Below are 20,157 nucleotides of genomic sequence, written 5' to 3'. Positions count from 1 at the left end.
AGGTCTAGTTCTTCAAGGAGGTGGCAGATGTCAGAGGAGTGTTTGATGGCAGAGCGAGAGTTGAGAGTGGCAATATGAAGAAGGGTGCCAGCCTTAAAGACCTTCCGGGGAGGGGTACAGATCTAATAGACAATAAGATAAGTACAAAATCCACATAATTGCCATAAACACGTATGCAAAAAACAAACAAATTATATATTAGCATTAAGCACTGCTGATAGCCATTAGAAAACAAGCATCAATCAATTAATTCTAGGAGTCCCGGAAACAACCCCAAATGCTATGAAATAAGAACTCTGTGCCTCATGGCCTAGGAGTGAAATGTATTAGTGACTGGAAAGAAAGATGTTTTTCAGAAAGTGAATATGTGCATGAGCGGAAATTATGAATCCATTAGAAAGTTGCATCTGATCACTGGTGTCAACTGGGTTCACCAGGGGTATCAGCTGCTAACCCCGGCACCCTCTTGGCTACCCCTGGACAAAGAGGGACTGCAAACACAAAGAAATGTGTGGCTCGCAAAAATCATCATGCTCACACATTTCTTTTTTTTTTTAATAACTGCATTCATTGAGTGAAATGCTATGACATGGTGATTTTTTAAAAATATGTGGGATTTTCAAAGAAGGTCTTATTCGCAAAGGTCTTTTATGACGATAAGAATTTCTCCTAGACCATTGTTTTAGTTTTTTACATGCTGGCGGGCAACCCTAGCTTTTTTTTAATCAAAGGACTGCACTATTCATTATTCTCTGGGAGGTAGGAAAATGCTTTCAGCAGTACTGACAAAGGAAACCTCTGTGGTCTCGGACCTGTTTCGTTATTACATTCTAGCATTTGTTAGTGTGCCTTTATAATATATAAAGTAAAATGTCATGTACCAGAACACAGAATAAAACAAGGGCACAATAAACGATTCACACCTGACCTGGTACAACTTGAGATGCCTGGCAGTGATCTATATTTTAAGAGGATAAAATAGCAAATATTTAATACAAATTCCTAAGATTAATTAGACAATGCTTTGAGGAAATTCATGTCAGCTTCCCACACCAGCAGGTGATATACGTTGGTGAAGTCAACACTCATCTCAGAGATATATGTCAACACTCATCTCAGAGATATATGCAAAGCCTGCAGTCACGTGATGGTACCTCAGCGCTTCATCCTTCAAAAGTGGATACATTGAATATCACTAAATCGGATATTAATGATACTTAGCCTTTAGCCAAGAGCTCGACATATCCATGACACTTAGTGAGCTTATTATTTATTTCCATTTGTGACAGGTTCAGCGACCTGACCCTTTCAACAGGGGACAGAGACCCCGCTCAACCTGTGGCGGGAGGTCTACCAGATTTTTTACCAGGCCCAGTTCTACCCAGAGGCAGGGTATGAGAGTTGGGCGGCCCCAGTCTTTGTTCCCTCTACCTGGGCCTGCGTCACTGAAAATGTAACAACTTTCTTGCCCCATACCTTTATTGCACCATGCTGGCAAGTTTTTTTCTATTTGTTCCTTAGGTCTAGGTCTGGTGGTTGAGGAGAGAGCAAACAAACCAACCGGGTGAAAGGCAGTGAGGAACTGCAGGAGAGCAATCCACACAAAGTAAACTGGCAAATCGGGCGCTCTACGCAACACGACCTGTCATCGTTATCTTACCTGCAGCAGAACCATGAATTGGTTTATACATCAAGCCAGTGACGCAGATGCTCAGCGCGACACGATCTATAGCAGCATTCTTTCCATCAGCAGGGACGCCGAGATATCCCCATATCGAACCAGCATTTCAGATTGTCCAATCGACTCCGATACATACTGTGGCATTGATTGTCGTTTGAACGGGCCACCATTGCCAAATGCCAGCAGACCATCTATTTGTATTTGTATTTGTATTTATGGATTTATAAAGCGCCTTCCACCAAGGCGCTGTACAGTGGAACAACTTAATACATAAAAACATAAACAATATAATGGTGGAAGCAAAAAAACAATATGAATCATTCAACAAAACAGTGAAAAGAGCAATTAACTGAAGGGGAAAGGGGGAATAGGGGAGTGGGACTGGGTAGGGGATGGAGGGGTGGTGATGAGTTGGAGGAGGGAAAGGGAAGGGAGAGAGAGGGGAGGTGGAGAGGGGAGAGAGATAGTCAAGGGGAAGAATAAGGAGGGAGGGGATGCAGAGGGGGGGGTGGGGATTTCAAGGAGGAGAATGGAGGAGGAGAGATTTAAGGGAAGTGCGGAGTGAGGAGAATGTCGGGTGGAGCGGATTGCGAGAGGAAGGGAGTTCCAGTGCAGAGGCGCTCGGAGTTGGAAGGAGCGGAAACGGGAGGAGGCACAGGGAGATGGATGTACAGTGAGAAGGAAATGGTCAGAGGATCGAAGGGAGGGGGAGTAGAAAGAGAGAAGGGAGGAGAGATAAGGGGGAGCAAGACCATGGAGGGATTTGAAGACAAGGCAGAGAAAGTGAAATTTAAGTTGGGAGTGAAATGGTAGTCAGCCAAAGTAAGAAAGCGAAGTAGAGATGGAGTCACGGGAGGTAAGGAGACATAGGGTACGAGCAGCAGAGTGGTAGATAGATTTAAGGGGGGCAAGATGAGATGTAGGTAGTCCAAAGAGTAGGGAAGAGCAATAGAAGAGGCGGGAAAAGATGAGGGAGGAGATTAAGAGTTTGGTAGCGTGGAAAGTGAGGGAGGGACGGATTTTGCGAATATTGAAGAGGTGGTAGCGACAGGTGCTAGAATTGAGGGAAATATGTTGGGAGAAGGAGAGAGAGGAGTCAAAGAGAACACCTAAATTACGAGCTTGGAGAGAGATAGGGAGATTAGAGGGAGGAAAGTGAATGAATGGGGATCGGTAGGGAGGGGGAAGAGAGTTGGAGGGAAAGAATAGGACTTCAGTCTTGTCAGTGTTAAGAGAGAGAAAGCGGGAGGACATCCAGTTCTTAATGGCAGTAAGGCAGCAAGAGAGTTTTTGGTGAAGGTCAGTTGAGAAGGAGGAGAAAGAGAGTAAGAGTTGAGTGTCGTCGGCATAGAAATGGTGGGAGATGCCAAACGAGGAGATAACAGGGGCAATGAGGGAGGTGTAAAGAGAGAGGAGGAAAGGACCAAGCACTGAGCCTTGGGGTACTCCGTAATCAAGAGGATAGGCAGGAAGAGAGGTAAGAGGATAACCAGTTGGGAACAGAGCCTTTGAACCCAAAGGAGGAAAGAGTGTGGAGAAGGAGGGGGATGATCGACAGTGTCAAAGGCTGCAGAGAGATTGAGGAGAATAAGGATAGAGGATTGCTTGGCATGGCGAGCAGAGAGGAGGGAGTTAAGGATAGACGCGAGAGCAGTTTCCTGTGGAATGTTTGTGACGGAAACAAAATTGGGAGGGTGGTAGGAGAGAGAAAGTAGTGACAAAGGATGACAGCTGAGAGTAGGCAAGGAGCTAGAGAATCTTAGAGAGGAATGGGAGAAGAGAGATAGGTCTGAAGTTAGAGGTGAGAAGTGGATCAGCAGAAGGTTTCTTCAAAATAGGAATAATCGTAGCATGCTTCAAAGCAGAGGGAAAGGTTGCTGAGGAGAGGCAGATGTTGAAGAAGGAGGTAAGGTAGGGGATAAGAAGAGGGTAAATCTTAGGGATAAGAAGGGAAGGGAGAGGGTCAGTTGGGGCGGACGTGGGGTGGGCTTTGGATAGAAGGGCGGAGACTTTGGAAGGGGAGACGGGTGAGAAGATGGACATGAAGGATGAGGGAGGGGAGGGGGGAGGAGGAGAGGGGAAATCAGAGGGGGTGTTCATTTTTTGCCAAAGGGTGAGAATTTTGGAGGAGAAGAAGTTAGTGAAGTCAGAAGGAGAGAGTGTGGAATTGGAGTAGGGATCAGGAGTGGGAGGAGAGAGAAGTCGAGAGAGAGTTTGGAAGATACTGCGAGGGTGGGTGGCTTGAGATTGGAGTAGGTTAGAGTAGTAGGAGGATTTAGCCGAGGCAAGACAAGTGTTGTAGAGAAGTAAGAGGTTTGGTCAGAAAGCGAGGGAGTTTTGAGCCAGAGTCTCTCCAGACGTCGGAGAAGGCGCCGCATAGAGAGGAGATGAGGAGTAAGCCAAGGTTGAGAGGGTTTCCGGGTTGGACGGAAGAGAGAAAGGGGGTAAAGTTGATCAAGGGCGGAGGAGATAGAGGAGGAAAGGGAGGATAGAGCATCATTCGCAGATAATAAAGAGAAGTCTTGGAGAGTTGGAAGAGAAGAAGAGCAAGTGTCAATAAAGAGGGTATGGTCGAAGTTACGAAAGTCTTGCCGTGAGTAGATTGGAGGGGAGGGATTAGCAGCAGAGCAGTGTGGGAGAGGAGAAAAGGAGAAAGAGAGTAAGGCGTGATCGGAGAGATAGACAGGAAGAGAAGAGACTGGGGAAGAGGGGTAGGAAGAATTGAAGAAGAGGTCAAGGGTGGAGCCAGAGGAGTGAGTGGGGGAGGAAGGAAAGGGGAAAGGAGGTAGGAGTCAAGGATGGAGAAGAGGGGAGAGGATTGAGGGGGAGAAGGAAGATGAAGATTAAAGTCGCCAAGCACTGATAGAGGAGAGGGAGAGGGAGAGATAAGCGAGAGGAGGTGATCAAGGTCTTCATAGAAGGAAGAGAGTGGGTCAGGGGGACGATAGATGATCAGGAAGGAAATAGGGTGGGTAGAGGAGAAAGATTTGTAAAGGAATTCAAAGGAAGGGAAAGAAGGGAGAGATGGTGAGGAGGAGGAGGAGATGTACTTAGGGTGGTAGAGGAGGCCTACACCTGCGCCACGACCAGTAGCGCGAGGGGTGTGAAAGAAGGAGGAAGAGGAGGTGGTTAAGGAAGCGGGGACAGAGGTGTTATGGGAGGGAATCCAGGTTTCAGTTATGCAGAGGAAATGAATGTTGAGGCGAAAGAATAAGTCAAGAACTGCTGTGGTTTTGTTGCAGATGGATCTGGCGTTCCAGAGTGCCATGTTCATGAGGGCGGAGTGGCTGGCGGTAGGGGGGTAAAGAATATTAGGGCGGTAAGAGCAGGTAGAAGTGTGACAGGAGGAGTGTGGGCGAGGATAGTGGAAAGGACTGGGCATTAGGAGGAAAAAGGAGAGTAAGAGGGAGAGGAGAAGGTAGTAGGAGGGAGAGAGGGGGCAGAGGGAAGAGAGGGTGGTGGAAAGGAGTTTTGGAAGATCGCATAACAGAGGGCTCAGAGATAGGACAAGTAGAGAAGGGCCATAGCTGTAGAGACTAGAGATGGCGAGGACAGAGACCTGTGTGGCAGTTACAAGAAGGGACAGTACACAATGGAAGGACTTAGGTGAGGGATGGGGAGAGGATAGCAGCAGGTTAGGAGTAAAGTGGAGTTGCGCCTGTCACTGTCAGATGGGGGTCAGTAGGGGGGGCGCAGAGTCGGAGCGGAAGCGCTAGGCAGCAGGTACAGGTTGGCACCAGAGGAAGTCCCAGGCCCAGCGATGAGAGATGGAAGACAGGAGCCAGTGCGGTCGTAGACAGCAGGCACCCGATACTGCAGGCAGAAGGGGCCCAGGCGGTTGAGGCAGGCAGATTGAGGTCACGATGCTGGGCTGCTGCACCTGATCTTGAGTAGGGAGAGCTGCAGGTACTAGTTCTTAGAAGGTCACTGGTGGAAGGGGCCCAGGTGGTTGAGGCAGGCAAACTGATGTCAGGATGATGGGCTGCTGCCCTTGTTCTTGGGCGGAGAGGGCCGGAGGCACCAGGACCAGAGAGAGGGTGAGGGTCAGTGACGGGTAGGACTGCTGGGATGGGCCGACTGATTCCTCAATGTTAGGCAGTTAGAATCTGACTAGAGTGTGAAGGCCACAGGAGGAGGTGCTAGGAGCAGTATGGACGCTCCAACAGGAGAACAGGGAAGTTAAGGAGGATGGGCAGATATGGCAACCCTGTGCGGTTGTACCCGCTCCTGAGTGGAAAGGGCTGCAGGCGGTGGTGCCAGAAGTGGAATGGAGGTACCAGAGGAAGAAGTCAGGCAGCCAGATGGATGGGTAAATGCAGCGATCCTCATCAACTGCGCCCACACGTGAGCAGGGAGAGGTACAGGTGGATGGGCAAAGGTAGTAAGGAGGCACTGGTGGAAGGACTCAGGCAGCCACGGTGGTAGGGTTGATGCAGCGAATCTCCGTAGTTAATCCTGCACTTGTGAGGGGGGGTCTTAGGTGGCAGTACCAGGTGCGGTATGGAGGCACCAGCGGAGGAAATCAAGCAGCCAAGGTGTATGGTACAATGCAGGGATCCTAGGCAGCTGCACCCACACTTGAACGGGGAGGGCAGCAGGCAGCGGTTCCGGGAGCAGTGTGGGGGCACCAGAAGAAGAATTAAGACAGTCAAGTTGGAAGGGCTGATGCAGCGATGCTCCATGACTGCGCCCACCCTTGAGCGGGGAGGATTGCTGGCGGCTGTTCAAAGATAGTATGGAGGCACCAGCGGGAGGACTTCAAGCAGCTGAGGCAGACGGACTGGGGTCGGGATCCTGAGCAGCAAAACTGGTCGTAAGGCAGGGAGGGCTGCAAGCAGGGTGCCAGGTGAACAGAGGAGGAGGAGACGAAAACACTGCTGTCTCGGCCGGCCGCTGAGTGGAAAGGATCGTAGGAGGAGCCAGGCTGGTGAAGGCGATCCTAGATGGCTGTGCTCAAACTCAAGCGGGGAGGACCGCTGTTGGCGGCTCTGAGACAGTAAGGAGGTACACCGAGCAGCCAGAACACTGCCGGGACCGCGAGAACCAGTGTGGGGACAGGATGGCACAGAGACAATGTGGAGATGCCTCGCGCAGCTACAACCCTGTTGGGATCCTGAGCAGCCACGTCTGTCTTTAGGTGGATGAAGAGCGCAGGCGACGCACCAGGATTGGTATTTGGTGCCGGGTGTCTCAAGGAGACAGGAAGAACAAACCACTGTCTCGATCGGTCGCCAAGCTGGAGGAGCACTGGAGGAGCTGGGCTGGTGTCGGCGAACGTGTGTGGGTGGGCCCGCTCTTGAGCGGGGAGGACCACTGGAGGCGGGTTGAAGACAATATGGCGGCACTCTGGACAGCTACGATCCTGCCAGGACACAGAGAGCCGGTGTGGAGACGGTGTGTCTAGGAGGCAGTGTGGAGGCACCCAGGGCAGCCACGTCCTTGCCGGGAATCAGGGCGGTCGAGAACTGTTAGCGAAGCACCAGGAATTGCTGCAGACGCAGGGTGACTCATGGAGGGAGAAAAGGACACACCGCTGTCCTGGCCGTCCGCCGAGCGGGTAGGATACTGCAGGAGCCGGTCTGATGGTGGAGCAGGAGGAGGCCTCACCAATGTCCGATCGAGAAACAGTACAAGGCGGATCCGATTTCAGTTGAGGTCACTGTCGGAGGGACCTCAGGAAATGAGTAACAGGAACGGAGAAAGGTAAGGAGCAGAATTGCTGTTAAAATTGTTTTATTTAAGAATGATTCAGCCTGTTGAAGGGGAAAGGGGCTGGGAGTAAAGCCCACTTTATGTGCAACCCATTCCCTGGGGAGAAGAAAGGCAGCAAGTGTCCCGGGGAACCAGCTGAGGGATAGAACCAAAAGAAGGGGAAGATGAGAGGATAAAAGGTGGCACAGGAAACAGGAAAGTGTGGGATGTTCAGCTGAGGTCAATAGAGGGGGGACCAAGCAGAGGTTGGATGGTGTAGAGGAGTGTGGAGAAGGATTGCTGAAGGACTGCGCAAGGCGGGGTATTGGTTGGTGGGAGGAAGTGGTGCCAGGGTATAGGTGTGTGTTTGCCAGGTGTGTCAGTAAGGCTACTAGAGAGAGAGTAAGGGGCGAATGAGAGTTACTGAAAATATGAGTGCGAGAGAGAAGGGTAACTGAAGGAGAAGGAGTGGGTGAAGTGTAGTATAAAGTGGCAGTAGTGTAGAGGGGAGAATAGTAGAGTGGAGAGGTAATAGTAATAGTAGTGAAAAGGAGAGAGTAGTAGAGTAATAAGGGTAGAGTAGTAGTAGTGGACAGTGGTGAGTAGCAGAGTGGAGGGGAGAGTGGTAGTGTGTGAAGAGGAGAGTTGCAGTAGAGAGTGGAAGAGAGTAAGAGTAAGAAAGAGAACATCTGAGTGACAGATAAAGAGAGGAAGGAGAGTGAGATTAAGGTAGGGAGGCGAGTAGAAGGAAAGGAGAGGAGAGGAAGAATGGAACATCAGCACGAGGAGTACGAACCCATGCAAAGAACACTGAGTGAGACTTGAGTGTTGGAAGGCATCTCTTATTATACTAATAATATTGCAGGACCTAGGTAAGGATTCGGCAAGATTTTTCCAAGAAGGAAAGATAATGGTAGAGTGTTTAACCTTAGGCCATTACGACCAGCCAGTCAGTGTTTACACAGTAGGGTTACTGACCACTAGTGGCAATCCTAGGTTGAAGGCCTGGGAGAGGGAGGAAACCACACGGGACAGACAGGAGAGAGAGAAGCAGCCCTTAGAGAGCCCCTTTACAATAATTTCAATAAAAACGCTTGAACTGTCTTCGAGAGTTGGTGTGTTTTTGAGGATATCTGTGACATGATGTTGCATCGTGGGATTCATCAAGCCCCGATACAGTGGCTGCCCACTCAAGACAAAAAACATGGGAAATCAGAGATAGAGGTACCTGGGTGACTGCAATGCCAAGTCCTGGCACTGAGAGATCTTGGGAATAGGAGTCAAATTGGAATTGCTTAGTTTGGATCCCCTACCGGAAGGATCAGAAGACTCCTGGGAATCAGCTGGGGAAGGCAGCTCCCCAACCCAAAGCAAACTTCCAAATAAATCCAACACCCTGACCTAAGAGCCAATGAAGAGCCTATTAGAACAGATATGAGAAGCCCGGGAAAGAACCTGCCAACTGAATTAGGCTCAAGCAAGTGGCAGCAGATTGCAAAGCCTTCCCAGCAGCTCCACCTTCCAACAGTGGAAAAAACCCTTGGATTTTGAAAAGGAAAAGGAGGAGACAGAATTCACAGCTAAACCACCCAACGCTGACTACAGTCCCAGGGCAGAAGACCAAGCTCTAAGGAGAATTTATTGTGGATGCTGCTGGACAGCCAGCTGTCTATTAGCCATCAACATCAAGAGACTCTTGCAGCCTTACAGGGGGCTATAACAGAGAGATGGGATCAGTCAGCAGTACCACCAGCAATCCTACAGAAATTGGGCAATGGGGAGGATCCAGCCACTTTCTTTGTGAACTTCAAAAGGGTGGCTGAGACCACAGGCTGGCAGCCCGATCCCTCAGCAAGGTAGATCATCCCGCTGCTAACAGGATTGGCACAGCAGGCCTTTCAAGCCAACAACCCTGTTCGGAGGATACCCTATGAACAGACAAAACAATGTATCCTAGAGAAAGTGGGACAAGATCAGGAATACTGCCGGATACGTCAGAAACATCTACTTTTGGGACAAAGCAAAATTCCTGCTAGTTGTCATACAGAGGGACCAGCTGAACAAATGGTTAACCAACAGGTCCTCCGACAAAGTTAAAGAGATGTTGGTCTTGGAACAGTTCATCAATTCCGTGCCCTGGTATCAACAAAAAGCCATCTGGCAGTTTCTCAAGCCTGGTTGGAAGAAGCGATTAAAACAGCCAATGCACATAGGAGGGCCCCATATTCAAGGGAGTCAATTGGTGGACCAAAGAAACCCAGTGACAAAATGCCTGGTGTGCAGGGAAGAAAATAAACCCAACCCTGATGCGACCAGGCCCCACCCTATCAACATCTGAAACCAATACAAAGCATTCCATACTGACAGACTGACGAAAACCTGTGTACGCCCCATGTCCTGAGCTACACCTGTGGGAAACTAGGCCATATTGCCAGGCTCTGTCCAGAATGACCCAAAAAAGAGCCTATGATTGGGCCCATGATCCAAGGAGCCTAAACAGTCCTGGAGGAGCTCCCGTCAGATTAGGAAGAAGACTGTCCCAAACCAAACCCTTGGAGCATCTGCACCTGCCGGTAACGTTTCAGGGAATCCCTCCCAGAGTCCTACTGGATTTGGGCAAAAAGCAAATTGCTGTCCGGGCTGACTTAATCAGTCTTGAACAGCTTCACCCAGGATCCTTGCTGCAGGTAATCTATGTCCACTGAGATTCTGATCGTTACCACAAGCCAACGTGAAATTACACGTCCTTGGGAAATAGCTCCTAGTGCCAACGATAGTCAGGCCTGTTCTCCCAGAAGAAGTTCACCGGCCGACCAACTTTAATCTTTTTGACCAATGTCTCCAAGAGGGAAGGAATACATCTGAGACTCGTTCCCAGTACCCTCAGGTAGTATGCTGTCCTGGGGAAGGGTGAAGGTTTGTGAGTCAACCTGGGGTAGGAGGCTTACCAGGCTTTTTACCAGGGTGGCATAGGAGTTGGGAAGACTCAGTCTCTGTACTTGTGCCTGCATGACTGAAACATTACTACTTTTACTTGCACCATAACTGTATTGCACCATGCTGGCCAGGTTCTTTCTATTTGTACTGTAGGACTATATTACCCAGAAGGCCTAAAAGGCAGCCAGGAACTGCAGGAATGCAGAGCAATCCACACAGCAAATCGGCAAATGCATCACTCTATGCAACACAATCTGTGATCGTTATCTTACCTACAGCAGAGCACTGAAACGGTCTACACATCAACAAGCCGCAACCCAGATTGCTCAGCATGAACTGTAGAAGTATATCTTAACTTCAGCAGGGCTGCAGAGTGGTCCCCATATCAAACCAGCATTTCAAACGCACTGTTTGGCTCGGAGACTAACTGTGACGTTGATTGTAGTTTCAGCGGGACCCCCTTGCCAAATCCCGGCCGACCAACCTACTCGAAGGGGCCGGGTCTTGAAGCCCACTTTATGTGTTTGCTTACCTGGAACCCAAGGACTAAGGGAGAACCGAGTGTGGGGACGGTACTTGTTTTTGTACTGATATTAATGTGTGACATAGGTTAGGATTCACCTAAATAGTTCCTGTAGAGTGAGAGAGACAGATTGGATGTTTGCTCCTAGGCCATCACGACCAGCATGTCAGTGTTTAGAACCGAAGTGTTTCCGATCTGTGGTATCCTGGGCTATGGAGGGAAACTCTGAGGGTACATGAGAGACAGAGGGACGTACCTGCATCACAGCCTTCTCTATAAAAACTCTGCATCTGTCTGCGATAGTTGGTTTATTCTTGAGGCCATCTGCAACACTTAATTATCGCTCCTTCCCTACGTTAATTATGGCTGGGCTGCAATATATTTCGGGCCTGTTTTTGTTGTTGTGCTCAGCTACAGGTCACTGAGATCTGGCATGGTTTAGTACCAGAAAATCATATATTGGTCTCCACTTCATGATTCCATTTGTGATTTGTGATCTGTTGCACCATCATCTTGGGGCAACCAGATGAGAGGGAAATTTTAGGTGATTTGCTGCTATTTGGTGGCACTCCTGATTGAAATTCATCAAGGCGTGCAAGGGAATAATTTCTTTACTTCCTGCCTTTTTCAGCCTTTGAGTGAAAGGATTGGCCTTTAGTTTTGTCCCACAAATAAATATATGATAATTGCATGTCTTTTGCAGACATTATTTAATTTAGTGCACGAACAAGATGCAGACTAGAATGAAGATTACCCCTGCTATCTGCGCAGGGAGTATTAATTCTATTAAAGACTAGGAGGCGAGCATTATGCTTCAACTTCTTTAATTCACTTCTCTTCAGCAGTTTCAACAAAACTCAAAAAACCATAACAAAACACTGAAAACAGTCTGAACAGTCTTTTCTTCCTTTTGAACTACAATCCCCATAGTCTCTGTAGTCCATCACACTCCATGCTCAGTAATAACCACTTCCGGTGCCCAAGCTCCTCCTCTCTTTTACTCGCTCTGAAAGTCACACTGAGAATTCCACACTAAGCCCTGCAACTGGCAACGACTCGAACCACTCCAACCAAATATCGAACTTCCTCGATTCCAGGCGACTACCTCCGCTAGTCTCCTACATCAATTGTTCTTCTGCTCCTCTCCTAGGAATATTAGAAAGCAGATCAATCCGGGTGGCGTCCATGTATTGTCAATACCATCATATCATTACTTTATGCAATCTCATAATATCCTGTACAATACATAACTTGGGTGGGAATTTAATGCTCGCCTCCTAGTCTTTAATATAATTAATACTCCCTGTGCAGATAGCAGAGGTAATCTTCATTCTATGACAAGACTGGAGGCGAGCATTATGCTTGTTCAAAGCTTTCCAAAACTGTGACTGCTAAACTCTCGGTCGGCTTGAAATAAAATTCTTTAAAAGTTCGATAATTCGACCAGTCTGCTGTTAACATAATATCTCTAAGGGATACTCCTGTCTTAAAGGCTTTAGACGCCATAGGTCCGCGCACTGAATGCGCTCCATACTTCTCCACATCTATCCCTGCTGCAAGCATGACCTCTTTAACCTATCGGGCTATCGTAGCTGTGGATACACCTTTGAAGGGCTTTCTGCGCGCTATCAGCAATTGCTTAGTATTCGCTGCTCTGAATTCTGCCGTTCTGCTCTCGTATTCTTTCACGCAGCTTGCTACGCACCTTTTAGCTCTGCTCGGGAAATATGGATAGTGAACTGACAAAGTCCCTGTCTTAGTTCTTCCCAATATAGAAAACGTCACGCCCTCTGGTCCAAATTACCTTCTGTCTACCTTCAGCGCTCTCAAGTCTGACACGCGTTTACAACAAACTAAGCACAACAACATTGCTAACTTTCCTGATAACTGTTTCAGAGATAAGAATCTGTTGCTGGGCCAACTCTCCAACAGCTTAAGAACTGATAGAACATCCCAGACAGTCTTCTAACGAGGTTCCGGAGGCACTCTAAATTTTGCCCCTCGAATAAGCCGAACCACTGCTGGATGCTTGCCCGCTGGTACTCCCTTGATAGGGAGGTGTCCTGCGGATATGGCGGACCTGTATACTCCTATGGTGCGGAACGCTTTCCCGTCTTGCAACAAATGAGCTAAAAAGTTCAAAATCATCACTACAGGTGCAGAAATGGGCTGAACACTTCTCCCTCTGCACCAGCTTGTCCAATAGGCACAAGCCGCGTCATAGCTCCTCCTAGTGGACGGAGCCCAGGATTCTGCGATGAGCTGTGCAGCTTGAGATGAAATGCCTGGCAATGCCCAGCGTCTCTTCATATCCTGCACGCGACGAGTGGGCGGGAGAGTCCCCCTCACTCTCAGAGGGTGATACGACCCAGCTGGGTCCATGAGCAAGTGCTCCCCTTCTGGGAGCATCCTCGGGTAATCCACTACTAACTCCATAAGAGTCGGGAACCACACTTGCGACTTCCAGTACGGTGCTACTAACAGCAACTCCGTCGTCTCCCTCCGACACTTTGCTAGAACTCTGCTCAGCATCATAAATGGCGGAAACGCGTAGTGTGGACCTCCGATCCACTCTTGCAGGAACGCATCCGTCCCTCGATCTCCCGGGTCCAGCCTCCAGCTGAAGTATTCCGCTGTTTGGGCGTTCAACCGCGATGCGAAGAGGTCTATGTGTACTTGTCCCCATCTCTCGGTCATCCTCTGAAACTCTGCTGGATCCAGCTTCCAATCGCTGGAATCTGTGAGGTAGCAAGAGTTCCAGTCTGCTATGACGTTCAGCGTCCCGGGAAGGTATTCCTGAAGTCTCTGACTGCAGGCAGAAGTGCCAAAAATCCTTCGCTAGTTCGGCTAGCATCCTGGATTTGGTGACGGCCAGGTAATTTATGTACTGCACTGCCGATATGTTGTCCATCTTCAGTAGGACACAAGATTTTATCCTCCCCTTCATGAAGGCTTTGATCGCAAAGGATCCCGCTAGTAACTCTAGGCAATTTATATGTAAACGGAGTTCCTCCTCGCTCCATTTCCCCCCTGTCTGCAGGTCTCTGCACATTGCGCCCCAGACCAGCCGGCTGGCGTCGGATTCAATGACTAGATCCGGTCTGTCTCCGAAAATGGCACGTCCATTCCTGGCGTCCATATTCTGTAACCACCATTCTAGCTCTGTCTTGGATTCCTTATCTAGCGGCACCGATTGGTGGTATCTCAGGCCTTGCTGCAGATGCCTTATCTTTAACCTCTGCAGTGCTCGATAATGTAGCGGTCCTGGGAAAATGGTCTGAATAGAAGCTGCTAACAGCCCTACAATCCGTGCTAGGGTCCGGAGGGATAGGATACTATCTGTCTCTGCAGACATCCTCTGAGTTCCCTCTTGATGTCGCAAATTTTTTGAGCTGGTAGTTCGAGCGCCGCTTTCCTGGTATCCAGGATGAAGCCCAGAAAGTCTAGCCTTTGCGCCGGTTCGGTGTCTGATTTCTCCTTGTTCACAAGAAACCCTAGGGATGATAACAGGTCCAGGACCCACCTTGTCTGGTACCTGAGGGTCTCTCAATCTTCGGCTAGTAGCAGGAGATCGTCTAGATAAATGATCATCCTTATTCCTTTCTCCCTTATAGCCGCAGCTACCGGCTTCATCACCTTGGTGAAGGCCCATGGCGCTGAAGCAAGCCCGAAGGGCATACTCTTGAATCGCCAAAGCTGCCCTTTCCAGCAAAAAGCTAGGAAAGTTCTGAACTCCTCTGCTATCAGGATAGTCAGGTATGCATCCTTCATGTCTAGCCTCGTCAACCAATCCCTCTCTCTGAGCGAGTCTCAGAGCTCATGGATGCCCTCCATCTTGAAATGGCGGTACACTATCCAACCGTTCTGCTCCTTTAAGTTTATAACTGGTCGCACTTTCTCTTTCCTGTGCACCTGAAACATATTGCTTACAAATGCGGGGTCTCCCGGGCACCTTTCTATAGCGTTCTTCGCTGCTAGCAGACGTAGCTCCTGGTCCAGAGGACTCTGCTCAGCACGCTCTAAACGCTGCTGGTGGGGCCTGCGCTCTTGCACGGGTGGCTGAACAAACTCTAGGTGCATACCCACAATTGCTTGTAACACCCAGGCATCGCTGGAAAGCTTGCGCCAGTTTCTCAAGAACATGCCTGTTCTCCCCCCCACCGGAGGATAATACGCTGCTCTCACCTTGAGTGAACCCTTGTCCACAACCAGAACCTCTTCCCCTGCAACCTCTCAGGAAGCGTCCTCTGGACGGGAAGAAGGAGTCCTGTTATCTATTCTCCCAGTATTGGGCTCTGGGATTCTGAGGTATTCTTCCACCCTGGTTGCGACCAGTCGAGCAACCCCTGTGGCGACTGGTCCCTACAAAAATTCTGGTGGGGAAACTGTTCCAGATGGAAGCCTGCGCCTTCTTCAGAGACGCGGAGGTGCCCACGACGCAACCCATTTCTTTGCCAAAGGTCTCTCCGAAGAGGAGTCCTTGAGCCGCTTCACCGGCTTCATATGAAGCTAAATCACTTAACTTTGAATCTATCTTCAAAAAGAGCCCTCTCCGGCGCTCTGATGCAATGGCGCAGTTCGCGTTCCCTAGGAGGCATACTGCCCTCTGCGCCCAGCCCGCTAGGGCGTCGGGGTCCACTTCCTCTCTGGTATCTCTGGCACTTTCTGCCAGGTCCATTATTTTCGCGAGAGGTCCGGCCAGGTCTAACACTTTCTCCTGACAACTCCTCCAAGACCTATTGATACCCTTCCGAGGGTCTTTGCTAGTTTTTGAAACGAAAGTCAGCATTTTGGGATCTAATTCTGGCGTCTCGGCCGCCTTCCCTGGGAGATCTGGTCTCGGGCATTCCGTTCGGGGTCTCCGGCGCACTTCTTTGTCCAGCGCTTTTCGCAACCTCTTGGTCATATACTGAGCCACTCTTGGCGAGGGCTGCCAGTCCGAGGATCTCGGGTTCCGGATGCTGTTCGGATCGAACATGTCCTCCTCTACCTCTTCGAGGTGCTTTTCTTTGCAGATTCTCTTCCCTCTGCTAGGTTTGATTTCTACCTCCTCCTCTTGAGAGGGAGTTTCACCTTCCTCCAGCTCTTCTTCCGAGCCTGGGTCCTCTTCTCCATATTCTTCGTCCCCTGGAGAGGGGGTCATGAGGTCCGGCACAGTCTGACGCCGCAAATATGCTTCATGGAGCTTTGCGAAGGCATCGACGACCTCCGGGGCCTTTTCTTTTGCCCCATCCGAATGGCCCTGGGGGTCAAGAGGGCCTTTCCTCTTTCAGGCCTTAGTACTCCCCATTGACCCTGATTCCGAGGGTTCTGCGGGCGTGCTCTCTTTCCGTCCGACATTGTCCAAGGGCTGGTGTAATATTGCCTCTAGGGACTTCAGCCTATCTTGCAGGGGCCTCACCCCTTGAGCCACCGCATCTATAAGTGAACTTCCCAGCACCTGTTTGAAGCTGGCAGCCAGATCTGATATCTGCTCCTCTTCGCTCCACTCAAACTCCCACATCTTGCGTGGGTGCTGTGTGCCTGCTGTACCCGTGAGGGTGTCACTGCATGCCCTTTCACTATAGATGCTTCAGGGTCTTATTTATCCGACCCTTCTCTATATCCTTTTATTTGTTAAAAGTGACTCTTTGCACCGTCACTGTGTGCCTCGTGAGGCTTTCTCACAGCTGATTGCTGCCTAAGGATCTTTTCCTCTTTCCGTTGTGTGCACGTTAGCTCGCGCTTCTATGACCAGAATGTGGTCTTGTAAAGAGGCTGCTGCCTCGTAGCTTAATAATAATAATATGATATCACCGCCGGGCCCGGCTCCTTTCGCATGCTCTGCTCCGTGTCGCATGAACGAATGTGAACCCGGAAGCAGGCACTTGCTGGCCTCGCCCTAGCAAAGGTGGGGGCCGTGAGGATTCGCTTCCTCACGCACTGTCGACTCCGCCTCCCTTGGGGGAGGGGGCCGCTACACGGCGCACGTTTTGCTCGCTGTCTCTGACTTCGCGAGGGAGGGGACCGGGGCACGACCTTCGTGCGGTCTTGTGGACCGCTTATGCCAACCACGATCGCGGCTGACCCCCTAATGTGCCAGACATATCGCACGGGGGCGCGCGAGTCGAGGGAAGGCCGCCTGAACGAACGGGCTCGCAGTACACTCGAGCTGCAAATCGCTCGGTTACTCCGAACGGAGCGCCGCTGCCCTGCATACGTTTGCACTTCAAAATAAATGATCTGAAGATCAAAGCATCATGTTCCTCCCTGAACTAACATCTCTGTGCCTGTCGTATTCTAACAAGATCTGTCAAACACTGTATCTAACCCTACACCTGCTGGAACTATAACATTTCCACATACAATAGGGAGATAACCAGAAATAGTACTTATCTGCTTGAAGAGCAATAAAAGAAGAGGAGTAGCTCAGGAACAGGAAGAGGTTATTACTGAGCATGGAGTGTGATGGACTACAGAGACTATGGGGATTTTAGTTCAAAGTGATTTTGTGACTAGTTGCTACAAACGTGCATAATAAATGCTGATTAATTTGCAATTATTCACTCATTTTATATATTTCTTGTTTCATTTTACTTTGTCATGATGGCTTTGGCCATAATGTGAAAATATTGCAGTATTTACTACTTGTCCCCAATAATGTTTTAATTAATAGCAAATGCTTGGGGAAGGAATTTTAACGTTTCGTTTTTGCCTCATATTCAAATACTGCTCCCACGAGAACATCTCCTTCAGGTTTAATAGAATACATTTAATTGGTTGTACTGATTTTAACAACTGCAGTATGACATTACTTGAGGGTTGCCCTACATTTTGCAACATGAAGAAGTAGGCATTAACCCAAAAATGTCCAACATTTTAATGAGAACCGTAGGGAATTTATGTGATTGTGGTAATAGAAAACTGTGTATATGTGTTTTAGATGTAGTCCCATTACACAAAAGAGTAGGCTCAGGGAAGAGACTAAGAACATATGATATGATATGATAGGTTATTTATAATGCGCTTAATACCCAGAAGTTTCTAAGCGCAGACCCGGGCATCGAACCTGTGGTGCTCCATGTCGTCTTGCTTCCAAGGCGAGCACGTTGCCCCTGAGCTATCCTCCCGAGACATGATCTCAAAGGTAAAGGAGCATCGGCAAAGACACTAGTTTTGGTGTTTACTGCTGTCTTTTGCATTTTGCACTTATAGGCACTATGGTGCAAGGAGGAGAATGCAAAGCTTCAAAGGAGGATGCCATAAGGGGTGCAGGTGTGCAAAAGAATGAGAAGGAAAAAAGAGCAATGGAGGAAGGTTGAGACTGAGAGGCTAAGCAATAAAGCAAGAGTATGAGAGGAAGCAAGAGTATGAGAGGAAGGATGAGTGGGGTAGAGAAAGTGGGACAGGGTGGGCGGGTGGGGGTAGAGAAAGTGGGACAGGGTGGGCGGGTGGGGGTAGAGAAAGTGGGACAGGGTGGGCGGGTGTAAAGAGAGTGGAGGTAGGGTTTTAGGGTGGGGTAGAGAGAGTGGGGGTGAGGGTGTAGGCAGAGTGGGGATATGGTGGGTTGGGGAGGGAGGGTGGGGGTAGGGTGAGTGGGAGTAGAGACAGTGGGGGTAGGGTAGTTGTGGTAGTGAGAGTGTGGGTTGGGTGGATGGATGAGGGTAGAATGGGAGGGGATTGGGTCGGTGGGGGTAGGGTTAGAGGGCGGGGGAGTGGGTGGGGTGGAGAGAGTGGGGGCAGGGTAGTTATGTGGGTGAGTGTTGTAAGGAAAGGCATGGCATCAACAGTAAGACATACACAAGTGACCACAGTTCAAGGTGAGATAAACGCCTATCTAATCCTAAATCTACAGATGGGAGCAAGCTACGACCATCAAATAATAATAATGCAGTCCTAGTGATGTCTTGTCAAAATAAAAAAGGCCTATGCTAAAGAAATTACAATTGCCAATACTTACCGCTAAATACAAATAGTGTGGGAAATACTGTTATGAAAAAGAAAGAAGTGTTAAAAAATTATATATCAGGTTTTCAAGCCGTTTGCCTCCCTTCCCCAGGTTTTTTGCATGGGATAAGGCGGTTCACTTGAGCATAGCACCGTTTCTGTCTTCGTTAGCACAAGGTTACAGTTCAATCTTCAGCATCAGGGCCTCCGGAGCGTATGTCTCCCTGCTTCCCAAAGTCGCTTCACTCAAAGGGCCTGCTGCAATCAAATATACAACAGGTTCTTTTACCCTTTTAGATTTTCCACAAGTATTCACATCGGGTGATTCAATATCCACCCCGGATACCCCTCAACCGGGCTCAGATTCTTTTAGCATAAAGTTCTGCACAGGCTTCCCTCTGTCGGGCTCGAGCCTACCCCACAATGTTTGTAGGTTCTTTCTTTTCGGGTGACTCACGGTTTACCCTCAGCCAGGCTCAGATCCTTTCTACACCATTAGTCTCCCACAGCCGGGCTCTGACCAATGTCAATTTTACATCAAGACTTTCGAATGTGCTCTGGGTTTGGCTTGGCCTGTTGCAGGACCACTTTGATTTCACAATTTTCTTTCTTTAACATTCGCACCCTTCCGGATGGATACCTGACAGAGACCTTCGAATGAGCACCCACTTGATGCCGGACCACTTTGTCTACGGTATCGTATTTTAGCTTCAAAGTTCATTCAATCATCTTCTGTCTTAATCTTCTTCATACAATGTTGCCCCTTACAACCTTGATTCCCACACAGACCGTTCTGGTATCAGTCTCACCAACTAACTGGCTGTGCTGCTTTGTTGTTGGAGCCAAGGACAGTACCACCGCGGCAACTGCTTTTCCTCATCTGGTCTATCAGCACGGGAGGGCCCTGTGTACCTCTGACACACAATGCAGGATTCTTTAGCTTCAATTCCGGGTCTTACACTTTCTACTTTTGAAGGTTCATGAAAGATGCGATTTGCAAATGAAAAGGTCAAAGGTATTTCCCTCCTTCTAATCCTCTTCGGTCTTGCCATCTTCCACCTTGTATTAAACTGCCATCTCGGAACTGCTGCTTCCTCGTGTGCTTTGTCTTGCTCAGAGTGTGCTTTCCTGTTGTGCCTTTTATCTATTTGGGAAGTGTGATGGAAGTCAGGTATGTGTAATTATCAGTAATTGCCTGACTCTGCCTGACCCTTGTGCTGGGACATGTCATGCATACGGCTCGGGTGTTAGTCTATTTTCTCCCACAGTGGGCTGTCCGTGAGAAAGTGTTTGTGTCAGGAAAGGGGCAGTGGGTTGAGTTGCTAAGTATCCTACCTGGCAGGATGGGGAAAAGGTGTTAAAGGGAAGGGGATACTGCCATCAGGTGTCCCATTTCCCC

At 49.2% G+C, this 20,157-nt stretch overlaps 1 long non-coding RNA gene across 1 annotated transcript in view; it reads left to right on the top strand.

Moving 5' to 3' along the window:
- LOC138452657 (uncharacterized) overlaps window positions 1-20,157 on the top strand; it is a 128,301-nt gene that overhangs the window by 15,824 nt on the left and 92,320 nt on the right. The gene's annotated exons all lie outside the window — the stretch shown is intronic.

Source organism: Ambystoma mexicanum, chromosome 4p, assembly GCF_040938575.1.
Source record: "Ambystoma mexicanum isolate Mex_15411 chromosome 4p, UKY_AmexF1_1, whole genome shotgun sequence".
Taxonomy (NCBI): domain Eukaryota; kingdom Metazoa; phylum Chordata; class Amphibia; order Caudata; family Ambystomatidae; genus Ambystoma; species Ambystoma mexicanum.
Note: the sequence above shows the minus strand (reverse complement) of the source record. Positions and strands in the feature narration are given on the sequence as shown.